Source organism: Oratosquilla oratoria, chromosome 41 (assembly GCF_046742065.1).
Source record: "Oratosquilla oratoria isolate Oo_2021 chromosome 41, ASM4674206v1, whole genome shotgun sequence".
NCBI classification, from domain to species: domain Eukaryota; kingdom Metazoa; phylum Arthropoda; class Malacostraca; order Stomatopoda; family Squillidae; genus Oratosquilla; species Oratosquilla oratoria.
The window spans coordinates 34562100-34581690 of record NC_134817.1 but is presented as its reverse complement, the minus strand read 5'-3'; the positions used below and the strand labels follow the sequence as shown (position 1 = coordinate 34581690).

The 19591-nt window shown below is 39.2% G+C and overlaps 1 protein-coding gene across 1 annotated transcript in view; it reads left to right on the top strand.

Moving 5' to 3' along the window:
* Positions 1 to 4280: 4280 nt before the first annotated feature.
* Positions 4281 to 19591, top strand: part of LOC143021216 (hematopoietic prostaglandin D synthase-like) — a 201706-nt gene continuing 186395 nt past the window's right edge. Inside the window, exon 1 of the mRNA XM_076178570.1 lies at positions 4281 to 4401. The gene's annotated coding sequence lies outside the window, so the exon portion shown is untranslated. The remainder of the gene's footprint in view (positions 4402 to 19591) is intronic.

Sequence of the window (19591 nt, the reverse complement as noted above, 5' to 3'; positions counted from 1 at the left end):
TGCCCGTTTCCAGATTGTTCCTGTTCTGGGTGAAGTTATATGTTGGGTTGTGGTGTTGCTTGGTGCACCAAAGAAACACTACAGCCCACTGAACTCTGACTAATTCTCTGCTTTGAATCGAAAAATAGAAAATCATAAGAAAAATTCTAATTGTAGAACAACCGTTACTTTCAATTATATAATTGAGCATCGGCTTCCAAACAGAGAAAGGGAGAGGGAGACAGAGAAAGGAGAGGATTTGGAAGAAAGACGAAGAGAGAAGGAGAAGAAGAGAGAGGATCGAGATTGAATGAGGAGACTGAGGAGAGTGTAAAAGAGAAAACTTATGAAAAGAGAAAGGAGAGGAAGAGGAGAAAAGATAGGAAAGGAAAATGAACTAGTTAATTTTTGAATTACATGATTATTACTTGTCATTCGACTTGATTGTCTAAATCCAGTGGTTCTTAATCTTTTCTTACCCATGGACTACTTTTATCTTTATCTTATTTAATTTAATTTAATTTATTTTTGACCCCAATAACCACTCGATGAAAAAAACTCATTTTATTTTTTACTTATAGATAAGTTTAGGAATAGTATTATAGAAATAGTAAATGTATATGCTTTATTTTGAGATAAAATTGATTTAATAAAAATAAACTTGTATTATAGAAATAGTAAATGTATATGCTTTCTTTTGAGGTAAAACTGATTTAATGAAAATAAACTTGTATTTAACAACTCAATTACATCCCTTTAAAAGACTGATAATCTTTTTTTACAGTTTCGGTCAGGTTTGGCGGTTACTTCCTATCCGTAAAAAGGTTAACTAAACCCCTTTCGATGTTAGCTTCATCGTTTAAGAAACTACTGAGCTTTTTAGATTAATTTTCTAGCTTTCGTCACACGATTTTATTCAGCATGGGGTGGGGATTATTCTCTCACCATTAAAGCTTTATTGAAAATAGACTCATCCACTGGGATTCGAACCCTTGCCTAAGCGGCTTACGTCTTATAAGACAAAGGCCTTACCGACCATGCCATCTCTTATAAGACGTAAGCCGCCTAGGCAAGGGTTCGAATCCCAGTGGATGAGTCTATTTCCAAAAATTGTCAAATGATAAAAACATTAAAGCTTTAATTAAGCTAGAACCAGGTTAATTATAAACCAGAAACTAAACTGGGTGTGCGTATTGTCTGTCTTACCGCTCGGTTAAACTCCAACCCTTGATCTCCATCACTCTCTCTTAACTTCTCCAGGTGTTGGCAAACTTCCTTGCTAAACTACATTAGCGTAATTAAGTACGCTGGGCTAACTAAGTAGGTCACCCCACACAAACTAACGATCGAATCATGGAAGAGGATGAACTAATTAGGGTTTGTGTTGAACTGAACCAGGTTAACTGTCTTCCCGAACTGAGCTTAGTTTTAATACTCGTCGTCTGGGGTTATTTTTTACCAGTGTTTCTATCCTGATGGCGTTGACCTCGTCAATCCGGTGACGGCCTTCATATATGTTGTGCTGGCTAAAGGTACGTTTTGCTTGGTGCCCCCTTCCTCCTTCGCCTCCTACCACGGTCAATGGCGGGTGACGTGCACCCTACTACCTGGCATCCTATTTGTGTAAGCGCGTTTGTTATAGGATCAGTTAAAAAAAAAAAATCAGCCTCGTACTTTGCTGCTCGAAGCAAAACAACCTCATTCAAACACAAAGAATGAGTGTTCTAGATAATCGTTTGACGATCATCGTTAAGCCATGAACGATCATTGTTGAGCGATAATCGTATCGAGCAAAACATACATTACGGCTGGACGATTTCAGTCAAGAGGTCAACCCTTGTCATTACTGAGTCAAAGGGGTTAACCTAGGTCATTAGTGTCAATGAACCTAAATAAAATCGTCTGTCGTTCACCAGAGAAATTACTTAGATATTTTTTACTAGATTTTTTTTTATGAATTATCTATGTTACCTCGTGCGTTACCTTTTGGCGTCGAAGGATAACTTCATCGATGTGTTCAGGCGATTTTGTTCCAGTTGGGACAATCCTCTCCCTCCCTTCCTCCCTCCCTCTCCCCCTTACTCCCTGATCCCATTGAGCAAGCTGGTAGACCCCAAAGTTGTGAGTGAAAGCGTTTAAGTTTGGGGAACACAGCTGTTGTGGACGTGAGGTACCAAACGCACCGGAGTACACTTTGTCTCAGAAACAATGTTGATGTGTCTCTCACATGTTTCTGGACTGTCTCGCAACAGACTAGAAACACTGTCAGGCAGCCGTTCCTAGATTTTTATTATGCTAACCTAGGTCTCGTAATACTAAGACACTCTGTCTCTGAAACAATGTTGCTGTGTCTCTTGCATGTTTCTGGACTATCTCGCAACTGTTTCTAGACTGTCTTACAACAAAACAGAAGCATTATCTGAAAACCGTTCCTAGACAGTGTATTTTGGTTACTATCTCTTAACATAGACATGGCCCTTACATGGAGGGGGGGGGTAGGGGGGCATATCCCCTGGGGGGACACTTTTAGGAGAGGGCGTCAAATCTAGTCTGGACGTGCCACTCACAAGGCTGACAAAACATTTATAATAGACAGAAGGTCAAAGGAGCCCTGACTATTTTACCGTAATCGACGATTTTTGCGTTAGAATCAACAAAAAATAAAGTGTTTTCCTTTATCATTTCTGCACTAGGGACATTAAATAGAAAAATAAAAAAATGTTTAATTATTTCGCAAGGTGATAGCTAAAATAGGCAGGGATGGTGGGGATGGGAAGTGGTGATGGGGAGGGGGGAGGGGGGTGTCGCTGAGAACTTAGCCTAAAGCGGCCCATACACGATCAATTATATTGCGCAATTTCAATGTCAATACTCTGAATTGACAATGAAATTGCGCAATATAATTGATCGTGTATGGGCCGCTTTAGGCATATAAGTACTCTCAAGTGCAAGAGATAAGAAGGGCAGCGGAACGAAGGAACATTGGATTTTTTTGTAAAGCGTCTACATGTCTCGGAAACATTGTTTCACAGATGTTTATATACAATGAATCCTGTTTGAAATATCTAGTAAAAGGTTGCGTACACACCGATGTATGATAACGAAAAACAAACAAAATGTGCACTAAATACAAAAATCACATAATATTTTTACTAAACAAATAAATTGAAAACTATGTAGACATATATAAAATCTCGAAATTGATAATACTACATATAAATCATACTCGTTATAGTTTCTGTTACTTCACTGAAGACAATGTATCAAACATTAAGAGGTAGAATGTGAAAAAATTGCCAGTATAGTTAAATATGTACCCACTTAAATGCAGTCTTAGTATCTGGTGACAAAATGATGGAAAACTGTCTTATAGTAATTCGCCACAAACCAACGAACACTCTTACTTGTTGCCAAGCTATCGCTGTCGTGTCTCTTTATACTTATATGTGAATTAAAATCCTAGTAAGCAAAATGTCAATGAAACTTGTGTTACTAAGTATATATATATATATATATATATATATATAATATATATATATATATATATATATATATATATATATAAACGTTACATATTAAATATATGTAATCAAACGGGGTATGATGCATGACGAGAATGTACATCTATCAATGAGAACAATGTCGATTATGCAGTGAGTGAGGGGTCATTAACCTTTGCCATCGTTGTTTCCCACGATATTACATCTGTCCTTCACTTCCCTCTCTCACCCCTAGTCTCTATCAATTTGAATTTAGGAGTGAAAAAACAACTCTTAAAGGGTTTCATTAGTACCTTCCAATTCCGTTTCTTTAGTTTGTTTACTTTGATGGTCGGCGGAGGCGCATAAGGCACTACGATTGCGATGCGATGCTATAGTTCAACTCACTCCTCTCCCGGCAGCAAGGAAAGCTTGAATAGTTATCACCACTTCTTACGCGCGCCAAGGCTTACTTGTCACATAATTATTGTTATTTATGTTCTTTCTGTTTAGGAGAACTACGGTTAATAATATACTGTGATGCAATACTGCCCAATCATTCATACTGAGGAATTGTCATTGATGAAAGGATCTGCCAAAGAGATAACTCCCAGGTTGGCAGACGTACGAGTAGAAATTATCAACATGAAAAGAAAATGATGACATGCCATAATAATAATGAATGAGAATAACAGTATTAATGAATTTAATATAGATGGGAGAAAAATTATTGTATAATTTTTATTTAATTATTTTTTCTCGATAATGTCGATGAGGAGTACGACATTTGGGTATGCGCGCTCGGGATACGACTTCGAAAGTCTGGACTCTATAGTATCACAGAACCTTGTCTGTGATTTGCTGTAGTGGCGCTCGCGCTACGGGAGAATTTTTTTCCCCCTTTCTCGCCTTGTTCCTCTTAGACACATTTCGTCTTTCCAAGGTAAGAGAAAAGTGAACTCCAGCAAAACTTTTAACAAAAGTTCGTTGACTCAACCAGAGACAATCGGGTTGGCCCTTTGAAATGAATATTTTTTATTTGTTAGCTTTGAAACTGCTCTGGTGAGGATGAGAACCTACAGTCATAGTCCTAATTGGTAGGATAGGTTTTGGAACATTTTGGATGGTCAAATGAATTAAAACGACAGGAAATGAGCGGGTGAAGTCTGCGATAATTTGTCCCGCCAACATATCAGTTGAGAAAGGGAGACTATGTTGCCAGGAAGTAATAATGGTTCTTGTCAGTAGAACTTTCACCCAAGGTCAAGCAGCGGTGACGTCAGTTCGGGGGGATACCTAGGAGGGAAGAGTGACAGTAACTGGCCGTAGAATGAACTGTTCTTGCTAAACATACATAGTTTGGTTTGCTAAAAAAATCTGGACTATAGATAGGTGCGCGAATTCTTTATTGCTTGGCTATAATTTTCATCGTTGCATTCGTTGAGTAGGATGCGCTTGCCATACGAACATTTCAGCTTCCCGCTCAGAGTTGGTAAATGGAAGTATTCTTTCCCTGTCGCCTTGTGTTCAGACACACGGCGATGCATTCTGGGAGCAATTCAAGGGCAAAACGACAGTACTGTAATGTATTCAGAATAACTGCAAATATTCATTATAGATAAGAAGTGTTCCGTAGTTGGTGGATATTTATTAGAATAATAAAGAAAACAGGAGATGTTGAAAAGGAATATAAAGCAGCATTGTTTAGATCAAATTGATACAAAAAAGTCGTATGTATTTGGGCACGACCCCATGTCAGCTGTTATGGACTCCATGCTATGAGGATATACGGGCGTTATTCGCGATGACGTTTCGCTTCTTCCATGTTTTCGTTCAAGAATACGCACTCAGACTTGTAATTTTGGAGGCAATCGTCAAACATGCTAGATAATGGACCACCACAAATCCTAGCTGTTGGTCAAAAAATACTTGGTGGCAACGAGGATAAAATAAATATGAAATTAGCCACTATAACTATTTACTCAATATTTATTATTTATTTATTAAATAGTTGGACCAATTTTAGGATCTCCGCCCCCATGCACACACACATGGACCACTTGAAGGTCCGCAACGCTCCGCGCCGTCACTCAGGACATGGTAACGTTTTTGTTTTACTTGGTTTACTGTTCGGGAGCATGGTTAGGTCAGTGACGGCGCAGAGCGATACGCGAGGGGGTGGAAATCTACATTTTATCCCATTTGTTTATTTTTACCTCTTTGGATGCTGGACACCCAAGTAATATATAAAGTCAATTGGTTGATTTTATTTTCACTTTATCATTATTGTTATTGTTGTTTCCATGTTACGATGCGAGTCAACCGTAATAGATTATTCTATAAAATTTTAGTTGCCAGTTTAGATTTCTTCATCGTGCTAAAGTTAGAGAAGGAAGAGCTTATGTTGTAATTGCATTTTGCGACCGTAGTCGTTGATTCTGGCTGCCGCCTGATGATTTTATTCAGCCGGAAGAGATTGTCTAGTATGGGATCCCGTTTTCATTTGATTTCGGCCAAACAAAATATATGAAGTACACCGTTGAAGCTGAGAGACGGTGAATGAGGGTAATTATAAAAAAGTGTATTCAAGAGAATAAATAATTACAATGTAAAAAATACAAGCGGTTATAAAGTTACTCAAATATATTAGGTCCAGAAAAAAAATCGCACACTGTTTAGGGGGAAAATGGTCACTTCACAGCCTAGACATGCAAATGTAGGACACCAAATAACGTGCCGACAACGATGGATCATTGCTGTCATAGAAGACGGGAAACTCAACCAGAACATCAATAAAACATGCCCTCACCTATTACATTTCCTCACAATGCATACTATGGCGTCATTGTTTGCTCCAAGGGACAAACAGGTCCTGTAGTGAACTAATGCTGAATTCGCAAACGCAGACAACTTATCGTGGTAGACTTGGATACCCACTCACTCCCTTCCTTCCTCGTCTCCCTCCAGCTCTTCATGGATGAGCGTTATGGGTTGCTTGTTGGGTGTGGAAGTGGATGGGTGGGGATGGGGAGCCCGTAGATAGAACCAGCAGGATCCTAATTTCATGCACAAGCGTTGCTTAATGAAACTGAAGCGTGGAGCGTGACAGAGCTCTTTGTTTGGGATGGGGTAGGGTGGGGATGTCGAGCAGACCTTCCGAAGGGGCGTACATTCGGGGGCAGAAAGTACGTCAGTGGTCGACCTCTGCCACGCGTGCCAGACATGGCACGTTGACATGGTTGATCCTGGCACAACAGCTAATTTTGAAAACTTGTTACATCGAAATATAACATCACTACTTCAAATAATCAAAGTAACGACAAGAGATCAAACTAAAACAAAACCGTCGAGTAATTAACTGGCAACCCCACTGTAGTGAAAATGTGCAAATGAAGTGAGACATTGAAATTTGCACATTGAAACTGGCACAACCACTTCCAAAGGTTGCCCACCCCTAATGTGCGTGAACGTCTGCTCCAAATCTTTTCCTGACCGAGGGGAATGGTGCCACTGATATGAATAAATTCGTCTGGCGGCAGGCATGACGAAAGGAAAAGCGCCACCCTGCACGTAAGGGTCAAGTGTCGATTGTAGATAACAGATGGCGTTTGTTAACGGACAGAATGTTATACGGTGGACTTATGCCAAAATAAAGTATGAATAGAAAAAAAGTTTGACAGATGACCCGAAATACAATGTCTCGTAGGAAATCTAAGATACGAATTTTTAGAAATTATCGATGAAGAGAAACTATCTGTAGACAATGACAAACTGAACAGCAAAATGTTGTCCTGGGCTGTGCGAATGTCTTGTACTTTGGTTGACCGTTGAAGATGCCTCAGCCAAATCGCTGTTGCCATATATCGACAATATCTATTTTTTTATCCCTCATAAAGTAAAAGGTGTTGGGCTAGTCCAGTAGATTTGTTGGTGTTACTATTGTTATGCCGTTGTCTTTGGCATTATTGATAGATTAATTGCTAATGTTTAGCCAACATTAATGTTATTGCTGTTATTATTTACAATCTTCTTCATAATTCGCTTCGTGTCGGCGGCGGTCAAGGTAAGCGATGATTTGAACCTCACCGATAGAGGACCACAATGGAAATAAATCTTTGGGACTTTATTGTATCATCTTCAGACTATCAGTAAAACTAGAAGCCAAAAAACCCAGCGCAATATATATATATATATATATATATATATATATATATATATATATATATATATATATATATATATATATATATATATGTGTGGGGGGGGGCGTTCGGGTGTGCTTTTGACCCGTTTTGTAGTTATTTCTCTTCTATTCACTATCCACAGCCCTGCCATGGCGACGCAACAACCAACTGGCGCGTCCGGATTGCACTGAGGGGAGGGGAGGAGTCGGGTGGAGGGCTGTGTTTGCTGACTGAAATCGATCTGTCTGTGTTTACAAATATACATAGATGAACCTGACGAGAGGGATCCTATTTGCATACTGTGGCAGTTGTCCATTATTAACTTTTTCACAGCGCATGGGTTGGTGATAAAAAAATATCTCTGGCGAAAGCTAGAATGGAGACTAATAGTGTATTGCCAGTGGAAGAATTACTTCACTGATGACGCTGTGCACACATGCCAAGGGCCAAGTGATGTTATTCCGTTGAGGATCGAGGGCAGAATTTACGTCATTATGTAAGCCTCGTGCGTGTGCCTTTTTGGATCCAAGGAATGCGTTTCGTACAGTACTTCCTTGTCCGCTCCCCTGCATACTCTAGACTCTAGACATGCCCTCTAGACATGCCCTGACTCTTAATTCATAGGCCGGACGTTGTCCTCTAAGTTGAATAAGCTCGTTTAGTATTAGCACAGAAGAGAGAGAGAGAGAGAGAGGAATGTTGGTCTGGGTCTAAGGTTTCAAAGATGGTCTAGATTGAAAGGAAATAGTCGTATATCTGAGACCGTAAAAGGATGGATACACACGCACACTTGTACATAATTAGGACATTTTAGGTCAGGCATATGCACACACATATATACATGAATATGCACGTATTTGACGTGGGTGGAATGTACAGTAGGTTTTCCCCAGTGCATCAACATATGGCGTGTTATATTGGTTCACAAAGCCATTTATCTCTTTCTTTTAGCTTCTATACATCATTCTACTCCTCTTCTTCCTCTTTCGCTCCCTCGTCTTATTTTTTAATTTACTTTTATTCTTTTCCCCTCTGCATATCACCCTACTTGAATGGATGTATGATACAAAGGGATTTCGTTTTACAAGTACCATACATTATATATTTCATGTATTTCTTGGAACACGTGTGAAATATATGCAATATCACTATTATTATCGTATATTCTTCTTCCTCTTCCTTTCCCTCTCCCTCCTCTCTTCCATGCCTTTGTATCTTTACTCTCGTGACGATCTTGCATAGTGGCGTGTCTCTCTGTTGATCTTGTAAAGGAAACTGGACAAATATTTATTAACCAGAGACTAATTTAGCCTAACCCGGATGTAGGCCAGGGCATTTTCTTTCACTCGTCTATTTGTTTGTTTTACATCATAATTTTGCACATTGCAACAACCTAAGCTTCTTCAAACTTAGTCATGATAGTGCTAATAACTAAAGTTATAAGGATATATATATATATATATATATATATATATAATATGCATACATACGTGCAACATGTTTGATTGAAGACCAGAGGTTATTCTATCCGCTATCTTAGTGATTTTCTCAATTTTCCGAATGGAAAACTGAGAAGCACCAGGTTTCCGAGAGCCATGGTGTTGTTTGAAAAAAAAAAAAAAACCATAAGTATAAAATACAAGCTTTGGGTTGACTCGGACAACCATCTTCAGGTAAGTAAAACAAATATACAGATCAATATTTAGATATAAAGATATGACACTAGGAAAGGTTCGTTGAAACTGGACTGTTCTTGGGGCGTTATTTTTTTTTTTTTTTTGGGGGGGGGGTGAAATGTCACTCCCACGGGCATTGTTCTGAGTTCATGTGGTTGTGTTTATGGAAGATACACTGTGCAGAGATAAAGTGGGATGGTGTACCTTGAGGATGGAGGGCAGTGGAATAGAAAAGCTGCAGCCGTTAGAGCGGTGGCGGACGATAGCTGGGCTTCGGGTCACGGAAGAAGCTGGACTCGCTGTTACCACGCAACCTAGTGGTGTAGCTGTAAAATGTCAACTGTGTCAGTCTGTATACTAATGATTGGGGTGTATTGTGAGATGTAGACTGCAATATGTTGTTTCTTGTGATTGTTATACTTTAAGAATTTTTCCGTTAATTACATCTTGCCTGGTAGGAGTTTTAACAGAGGTAGTGGTAACACCAATTTGTGTGTGTGTGTGTGTATATATATATATATATATATATATATATATATATACATATATATATGTATATATATAATATGTGTGTGTGTGTGTGCATATACATATATACATTTTTATATATATGAATATATATATATATATATATATATATATATATATATATATATATATATATATATAATACTGGTGACCCACTTTCGGAGAAGAATAAGCGAAGATATAGAGATCTGTATATTTCGATCACTTACTGTGATCCTCTTCAGCAGATATGAAGAGGATCAGCAGATATGAAAAGGATCACAGTAAGTGATCGAAATATACAGACCCTTATTCTTCTCCGAAAGTGGGTCACCAGTATTATTTTACAAATGTGCTACGACATAACTTTGTTGATATATATATATATATATACATATATATATTTATATATATGTATATATATATACATATGTTTATGTATATGTGTATATATATATATATATATATATATATATATATGCAAAACAAATCACTAAGCACACGTGACAACAATACTTGCAGAAACCACTTGGAAAATAAAAGAAATGAATACAGAACGTTTTCGTCTATTCAAGACATCATCAGGGTACAAAGAATACAAAAAATGACCAAAGGTCATAATATGTACATGGTGGTAGAGGAACTGGGAAAGGTCCAATGTTACCCTATTCCAGAATAATCATTTACAATCTTTTTTATTATTATTATTAAAAAGATTGTATATAATTTTTCTGGAATCGGGAAACATTGGACCTTTCCCAGGTCCTCTACCACCTTTGGTCATTTTTTGTATTCTTTGTACCCTGATGATGTCTTGAATAGACGAAAACGTTCTGTATTCATTTCTTGTATTTTCCAAGTGGTTTCTGCAAATATATATATATATATATATATATATATATATATATATGTGTATATATACATATATATAACATGTATATATATATATATATATGTATATATGTATGTATATATATGTATAGATGTATGTATATATATATATGTATATATATATGTATGTATATATGTATGTATATATATATGTATATATATATATATATATATATATACACATGTGTGTGTATTGTCGGACGATAAATATTTAAAAGATGTATTTTATCCAAAGAAATTAATTCCAACAACAAATCGCCTGAACCGATTAATTGCAGTTTTATTGAATTCCTAAATTGAAATTTTATATCACCGTTTATTTTCGGCTGGTAATCAGCTTCGCTTTCTATTGTTAACGAGATTTATTCTCTTTTTGTCCGAAAAAAAGAACTATCGATTAAAAATCCTCGGACAATGATGTAACTTTATTCGGTTTAAATGATCAAATTGATGCGTCAGTAATGAGACAGAGTGAGCGAAAGAGAACATCGACGAGCCTATGTAGCCGTATCCTAGAACAAGTTGGTATACTTATATTAGTTGTATTATCATCTCTAACATCACAAAGAACAACACAAAGCCACCGTCTACAAAGAAGTGAAGCTGACAGACTGTACGTAGTATGGATGAGTTTTATGTAGTTATGGGGAAGGGACGGATTGGGGAAGGACATATAACACGGTGTGAAGTGAAAACTATGCGTATCTCTCTCTTTCTCCATCTCTCTCACTCTCAGTCTCACTCTCTCCCTCCCGTTCTCTCACCCCCTCTCTCCCCTCCGCTCACTCTTTCTCTTTTTCTTTCCCCTCTTCACCTTCTCTCCCCCTCATCCTCTGCCTCTCTCTATCCCCCTCTCCCTCTGTTCCCCCTCTCCCTCTCCTTCTCTCCCCCTCATCCTCTCCACCTCTCTACCCCCCATTTCCCTCTCTCTATCCCTTCTTTCCCTCACTCTATCCCCACTTTCCCTCTATCCCCCTCTCCCTCTGTTCCCCCTCTCCCTCTGTTCCCCCTCTCCCTCTCCTTCTCTTCCCCTCATCCTCTCCATCTCTCTACCCCCCCATTTCCCTCTCTCTATCCCCCCTTTCCCTCTCTCTATCCCCCCTTTCCCTCTCTCTATCCCCCCTTTCCCTCTCTCTATCCCCCCTTTCCCTCTCTCTATCCCCCCTGTCCCTCTCTCTATCCCCCCTTTCCCTCTCTCTATCCCCCCTTTCCCTCTCTCTATCCCTCCTTTCCCTCTCTCTATCCCCCCTTTCCTTCTATCCCCCTCTCTCTCTGTTCCCCCTCTCCCTCTGTTCCCCCTCTCCCTCTGTTCCCTCTCTCCCTCTGTTCCCTCTCTCCCTCTGTTCCCCCTCTCCCTCTGTTCCCCCTCTCCCTCTGTCCCCCCTCTCCCTCTGTCCCCCCTCTCCCTCTGTCCCCCCTCTCCCTCTCTCTCTCTCTCTCTCTCTCTCTCTCTCTCTCTCTCTCTCTCTCTCTCTCTCTCTCTCTCTCGCTCTCTCTCCCCCTCCCTCTCCCTCTCCCTCTCCCTCTCCCCTCTCTCTCCCTCTCTCCCCCTTCTCTCCCCCTCTCTCTCCCTCTCCCTCTCTCTCCCTCTCTTTCTCCCCTCGCCTTTCTCCCTTGGTTTAGCATCACGAGTGACGTCATTGCGACTTTCCCATATTAATCTTTGAAGAAGTAGCGGGGGTGGGGATGAGAGGAGGGGGAGGACGAGGAAGAGGAAGAGGAATCGAGGTTGGGGCACAAAGATCTCGTTATCAAGTCCATTATACACCAACTACCTGCAATTGGCCCTTGGGTCACGTGCAGGGCTCTTGATCGACATCTATTACCTTCTGGATGAGATCTCAAATCTTGTCTGACGTATTACATTGCTTAAGTGGGGCAGTAACGGCTTGCAGAATATTTGTGTGTGTGCCTGTGCGTGCGTGTATGTGCGTACATAGTACTTGTGTACACGGAGCTTATAAACGTGGCGTGTGTTTGTATACGAGTCTCACATATGTAAATATATGTGTTTACAGGCGCGCGCATCCACACACACACACACACACACACACACACACGCGCGCGCGCGCGCGCGCTTAGAAAGTGATAATTGGAAATCAAGGATACATATCAAGTTCGAATTGTGCATGAATTTGTATAATAATGATAATAATGATAATAATAATAATGATGATAAAAAAAATGATAATAATAATAATAATGATAATAATAATAAAAGAGAGAGAATAGGAGACGGGACCCAACGAGCGTTGCTCATTTTCTGTATACTAAAATTAGTTAAATACACACACACATCAGCTCCGGCTGTAGGAGGAGCTGTGCCTCGCTGCATTGCCTTTGAGTCGAACAATGTGGCGTGGGGCAGTAAGGGTAATGAAATGGGCTACCCGTCTTATAGGATTTTTTTTATTTGCTAGGCAGTAAGAAGGTAACATGGAGAGGAAGCCTTGGTGTGTGTGTGTGTGTGTGTGTGTTTGTGTAACACACTAACACAGCACGTTTGCTGCGTAAACAACACGATGAAGTCATTGTTTATATGTATACATGATGACGTCACTAGTTGTTTGCACGGGAACGTCACTACCTCTGTGTGTGTGTGTGTGTGTGTGTGTGTTCGTTTGTGTTTGTTCCTGCACACACATACACACACACACACACACACACACACACACACACACACACACACACACACACACACACACACTTCCTCCATTTTCTCTCTATAGCCCATACCTCCACTGCTTTACATTACCTCCATATTTCTCCCTCTCAGCCTACTCTTAGCCTCCACTCAAGATAAAGGCAAACAAGTACAATAAATAGAAAAATAATAGATAAATTAATAAATAGACGAAAAAATACTGATCATTTAACTTGTACTGCCCCTCCATTCCCGTGGTTACCAATGACGAAATACGAATACTCCCTCCATACTTCTCCACTCCACAGGCCCTCCCATACACCTCCATCCTGACATTTTCCTTGCCCTCAATTCCCCTCCATAAGCTATGCCTCCATTTCCTCCATGAAATATCCACCTCCACACCTACCTCCCTTTCATGGCCCCTACCATCGTACTCCATATCTCCGCCTCCATAAACCGCTTGCATCACCCTCCACATTCCCCACCTCCTCCTCCTCCTACTCCTCCACATCCTCCACAACCTTCCCTCCATACTCCATTTCCATAGGCATGTTCTTGCGGCGTCCATATATAGCAGCTCACTATCATAGCCACCTCCATATCCTCCATAAGCCCCCTCCACACTCCTCCCTCCCGGTCGTTATCCTCCACATCATTCCCTCCATTGTACATATTTTGTCAGAGCCATCGCGAGTCAGTTTTATGTTATTTTATACTTTAATATTTTGTAATATTTCTATATTTATGATGTTTTATATAACAATAGCTGCGTCTTGTCCCTTTTTGGTATAAGGATGTGAACGCCCGTTGTGGGATTGGGTGTTGTATCCTCCCCTCCCCCTCCCCCCTCCCCCTTCCCCCTTCTCCCCTTACCCTTCTCCTTTCCTCACCCTAACTCTGCTCCCTTCTCCCTTCATCCTCTCCCTCTCACTACCCCTTCTCCTTTCCCCTCCCTCCCTCGCCTTCTCCCCCTCTACTTTCCCCTTCTCCCCTCACCCTAACTCTTCTCCCTTCTCCCTCCATCTTCTCCCTTCTCCTTTTCATTCTCCCCACCCTTCCCTCCCTCGCCTTCCCCCTCCCCCTCCCCCTCCCCTTCTCCCTCCCTACTTCCCCTCTCCCCTTCCCCTTCCCCCTCCCAACTTCCCCCTTCCTCCCAACTTCCCCCTTCCTCCCAACTTCCCCCTTCCTCCCTTCCCCATTCCCTACTTCCCTCTTCTCCCCTCATCCCAACCCCTCTTCCCCCCCTCCATCTTCTTCCTGTCCCTTCCCCCTTCCCCTCCCTCCCTCACCTTCCGCCTCCAAATCGTTAACTTTGTACCACGTTGTTAGAGATAACCTTGATCGCGTCTGCGCCCTTTGTAACCGTTTGATCCTCCTAACCGTCTACCTTCTGTAACGGCTGAAACAGGTCGTAACCAGTTATAACGGCTCATAACAGCCTATGACAGTTTGTAATCGTCTATGACTTTTTTATACTTCAACCGTGTAGGACAGTTTGTAACCGCTTACAATCGTGTAAGAGAACTTGGAACAGTCTAAGGGCTCAGTCACTCCAAGCTTGCAATCTGTTTCGGACCACCGGCGACCAAGTGGTCTCCGACCAGTTGCAGCTAGTCTTTGGAAGTCGCTGGTAGTTGGTAATAAGATAGATAAATAGATAGATCGATAGATAGATAGATATATTACAACACACACTGAATAGTCCCCAGTACATAGATTTTCATCTTCTCAACGCATTAACCTTTTTCCATTTCAATTCCTTGTATAGGTTTTGTGTCGCCGACCGATCGCTGGATTTTCGGTCGAAGGCGGTCGGAACCAGATCGTAAGCTTGGTGTGACTGGGGCTTAAGACAGCTTGTAACGATTTCCACGCTCGCTTTCAGCCGTTGACAACGACCGCCGACCGTTAACGGTCGTTTCTAACCGTTTGTAACCGCTTCATCACTTTTTGTTCCTCCGTCGTACGAGCAAACACTCGTTTGCTCTACATCTACCTCGGAGCCCTCTTCACCTCCTCCTTCCTCTCCTCCTTTCCCTCCTCCTACCTCTCCCCTACTTTCCTTTCTCCTCATTTCCTTCTTCCTTCCCATCCTATTTCCTTTTCCCTCCTACACCCCCTTCTCCTCCCTGTCCACTTACCTTTCCTCCTACTTCTCCTTCCCCTCCTCCTTCCCTTCCTCCTTCCTATCCTACTCCCTTTTCCTCTCTTCCTATACCTCCTCCATCTCCTACTCCCACTCCTACTTCTCCTTTCCCTTCCTCCTTCCCATCCTCCTTCCCCTCTTCCTACCCCTCCTCCTCATTTTCATTTCCCTACTTCCCTTTCTTCTTCCCCTCCTTCCCTTCCCTTCCTTGTTCCAATCCTACTCCCTCTCTCATCCTCCTTCTCCTCTCTCTCCTCTCCTTCCATTCCTTTTCCCGCCTCCTCCTTTAATTATACCTCTTTCCTTCCCTCCTTTCTCCTCCTACTTCTCCTCCGTTTCTTTCTCTTTCCTCCTCCTCCTCCTCTCTTTCTCACTCTTCTACCTCGTTCTTCCCCTTTTTCTTCTCATCTTTCCCCTCATATGTACTTTCCTTCCCTTCCTCCTCTTCCTTCCTTCTCCTCTTCCTTCCTTCTCCTCTTCTTTCCCCTTTCTCCTCTTCCCTCTTTGTCCCTCCCCACTCTCCCTTCCTCCTCCCTCTTCATCTTCCTCCTCCTTATCTTCCCTCCTCCTCCTCCTCCTCCCTTCTCATTTTCCCCCTTCCTCCTCCCTCCTCCCTCCTCCTCCTCCTCGGGCACTTCTTCTCCGCAACAATCAAAAGACTCTTTTGTGTCAACACGAGTCTCGGAGGCGGAAGGGACTCCCCCTCCCCCCTCCCCCGTCCTCCCTGGGGGGAATTTCTTCCCCGGGGGAGACCCCTTCCCATTCCCCCCATTCCCCCCATCGCCTTGGCTGGCAAGGGCTCCAGCAACGTCACAGGTCGACGAGGACGGAAGGGAGGGGGAGGTGGATATAAAGTTTGTCGGTGTACCTTAACCTGAATGAAATTGTCTGTCGTATTTCTCTCGAATGGGGAGTCGATAACATTCGAAACTTTCTAATATTCGTAACGAATATTGGGAAAATTTCGATATTTATTTTTATTTTCAGTCAAGATAACTCTGTAATTAAGTGCCAAACTCTGGTCACCTCCTTGCCACCTTTCCCCCTTTGTACTCAGAAGGCCCGGGAAGAGGAATTGGCTTGTATCCGCTGGGAATCGAACTAGAGTCTTTTTAATGACGATGCGCGATCGAAGGTAGACGCGCCACAGCATTGGGATTGAGACAAAAGGATGTGAACGGACGCTTGTGCCCCGCTGTACAGTCAGCAATATATATGTATATATACATATATGTATATATACATATATATATATATATATATATATATATATATATATACTATAATAAAATAGTAGCCTCTGTCTATCTGTTTGTTTGTTTGATCACGAACTCCTGCTAGGGTTTTGCAGATAGACCCCCATAACCATATATATATTCTGATACCCTATTCCTCCAGGTACTTGGGTAACTATATTTCATAAAAAAAAATTGGTTAGGGTTAAGGATTAAAGTTAGGTGGGTTATGGTTAGGTGAGTGATTATTCACGAACTACTCCGAAGTTTTTGCAGAGAGACCCCTATAAACATATATATTCTGAAACCTTATAACCCAAGGTATTTGGAAAACTATCTTTCATTTGTCGGTCTGTCTGTTTGTTCAGGAACTCCTAGGGTTTTGCATATAGACCCCCATAACCTTATATATTCTGATACCGTATCACTTCAGATACTTGGATAACTATATTTCATTTTCAAAAATATATATATTTTGGTTAGGGTTAAGGGTTGAAATTAGGTGGGGTATGGTTAGGTTAGAGATTACTCACGAACTTCTAGATTTTTGCAGATAGACACCTATAACCATATATATTCTGAAACCTTGTAACCCAATGTACTTTGATTATTATCTTTCATTTGTCTGCAAATTTGTTTGTATGTTCACGAACTCCTTGCGTTTTGCAGATAGACCCCCATAATCATATATATTGATACCCTATCACTCCAGGTACTAGGATAACTATGTTTCATTTAAAAAATATATTTTGGTTAGGGTTAAGGGTTAAAGTTAGGTGGGGTATGGTTAGGTTAGGGATGATTCACGAACTCGCAGCAACGCGCGGGTAATTTGGCTAGTATATATATCTATATTTATATTTATATATGTATACATATATATATATATATATATGTATATATATATGTATATATATACATATAATGTATATATATACATATATAATGTATATATATGTGTGTATATATATATATATATATATATGTATATGTATATATATACATATAATTATATATGTATATATATATAATGTATATATATATATACACACACAATGTATATATATATATATATATATATGTATATATATATGTGTATATATATATAATGTATATATATATATATGTATATATATAATGTATATATAATTATATATATAAAATATATAATATATATAATTATATATATATATATATGTGTATATAATTATATATATATATGTATATAATTATATATATATATGTGTATATAATTATATATATATATATATATATATATTTATGTATATATATATGTATATATATATTTATGTATATATATATGTATATATATACATGTATATATATACGTATGTATATATGTGTATATATATGTATATATTTGTATATATATGTATATATTTGTATATATGTATGTATATGTGTATATATATGTATGTATGTGTATATATATTTATGTATGTGTATATATATGTATGTATATATGTATGCATATATGTGTATATATATGGTATATGTATATATATATATGTATATATGTATGCATATGTGTATATATATGGTATATGTATATATGTATATATGTATGTATATATGTATATATATGTATGTATATGTATGTATGTATGTATATATACATGTATATATATATATATATACATATATATAAATATATATGTATATGTATCAAATCAAGTAACGTAGGTGTCGTAACACACGAATAAAATAAAACTTAAACCCACTCTCGGAGAAAGATAAGCTGAGATACAGAGTAAATCGTATATTTCGACCGCTAACTGTGGTAACTGCTGAAGAGGACCACAGTTAGTGGTCGAAATATACTGTTTATTCTGTATCTCAGCTTATCTTTCTCCTAAAGTGGGTTTAAGCTTTATGTATGTATATGTATATATGTATATATATATATATATATGTATATATATATGTATGTATGTATATATGTATATATGTATATATATTATATGTATTTATGTATATATATTATGTATTTATGTATATATATGTATTTTTGTATATGTATATATGTATATATATATATATGTATATATGTATATATATATGTATATTTATATGTATATATATGTATATTTATATGTATATATATATATGTATATTTATATGTATATATATATATGTATATTTATATGTATATCTATATGTATATATATATATGTATATGTTTTTATGTGTATATATATGTGTAAAACTGAATATATATATATTTGTTTATATATATATGTTAATATATGTGTATATATATTATATATATATATATATATATATATATATATATATATATATATGTTAAGAGCAGTCAAGAGTTTTTACGAGAGTAGTAGAGCTTGTGTTAGGATTAGAAATGGAGAGAGTGAATGATTTGAGGTAAAGGTGGGACTTCGTCAGGGTTGTGTTATGTCGCCCAGGCTGTTCAATCTATACATGGATGGAGTAGTGCGAGAGATGAATGCAAGGGTAGTGGATAAGGGGTTGGAGATGGTTAAAGAAATTGGAGAAAAGTGGGAAATAAGCCAGTTGTTGTTTGCTAACGACACAGCGCTTGTAGCAGGATCAGAGGAGGGATTGAGGAAGTTAGTGACAGAGTTTGAGAAGGTGTGTGAAAGAAGAAAGCTGAAGATAAATGTGGGCAAAAGTAAGGTGATGAGACGTACAAGGGGAGAGAGTGACAGCAGGCTGGAAGTGGGTATTAAGGGTGAAAGACTGGAGGAAGTGGATAGTTTTAGGTACTTGGGTGGGAATGTGGCAGGAAAGGGAGGAGTAGGGGTGGAGGTAGAATGTAGATTGAGAGAAGCGAGTAAATGCCTTGGT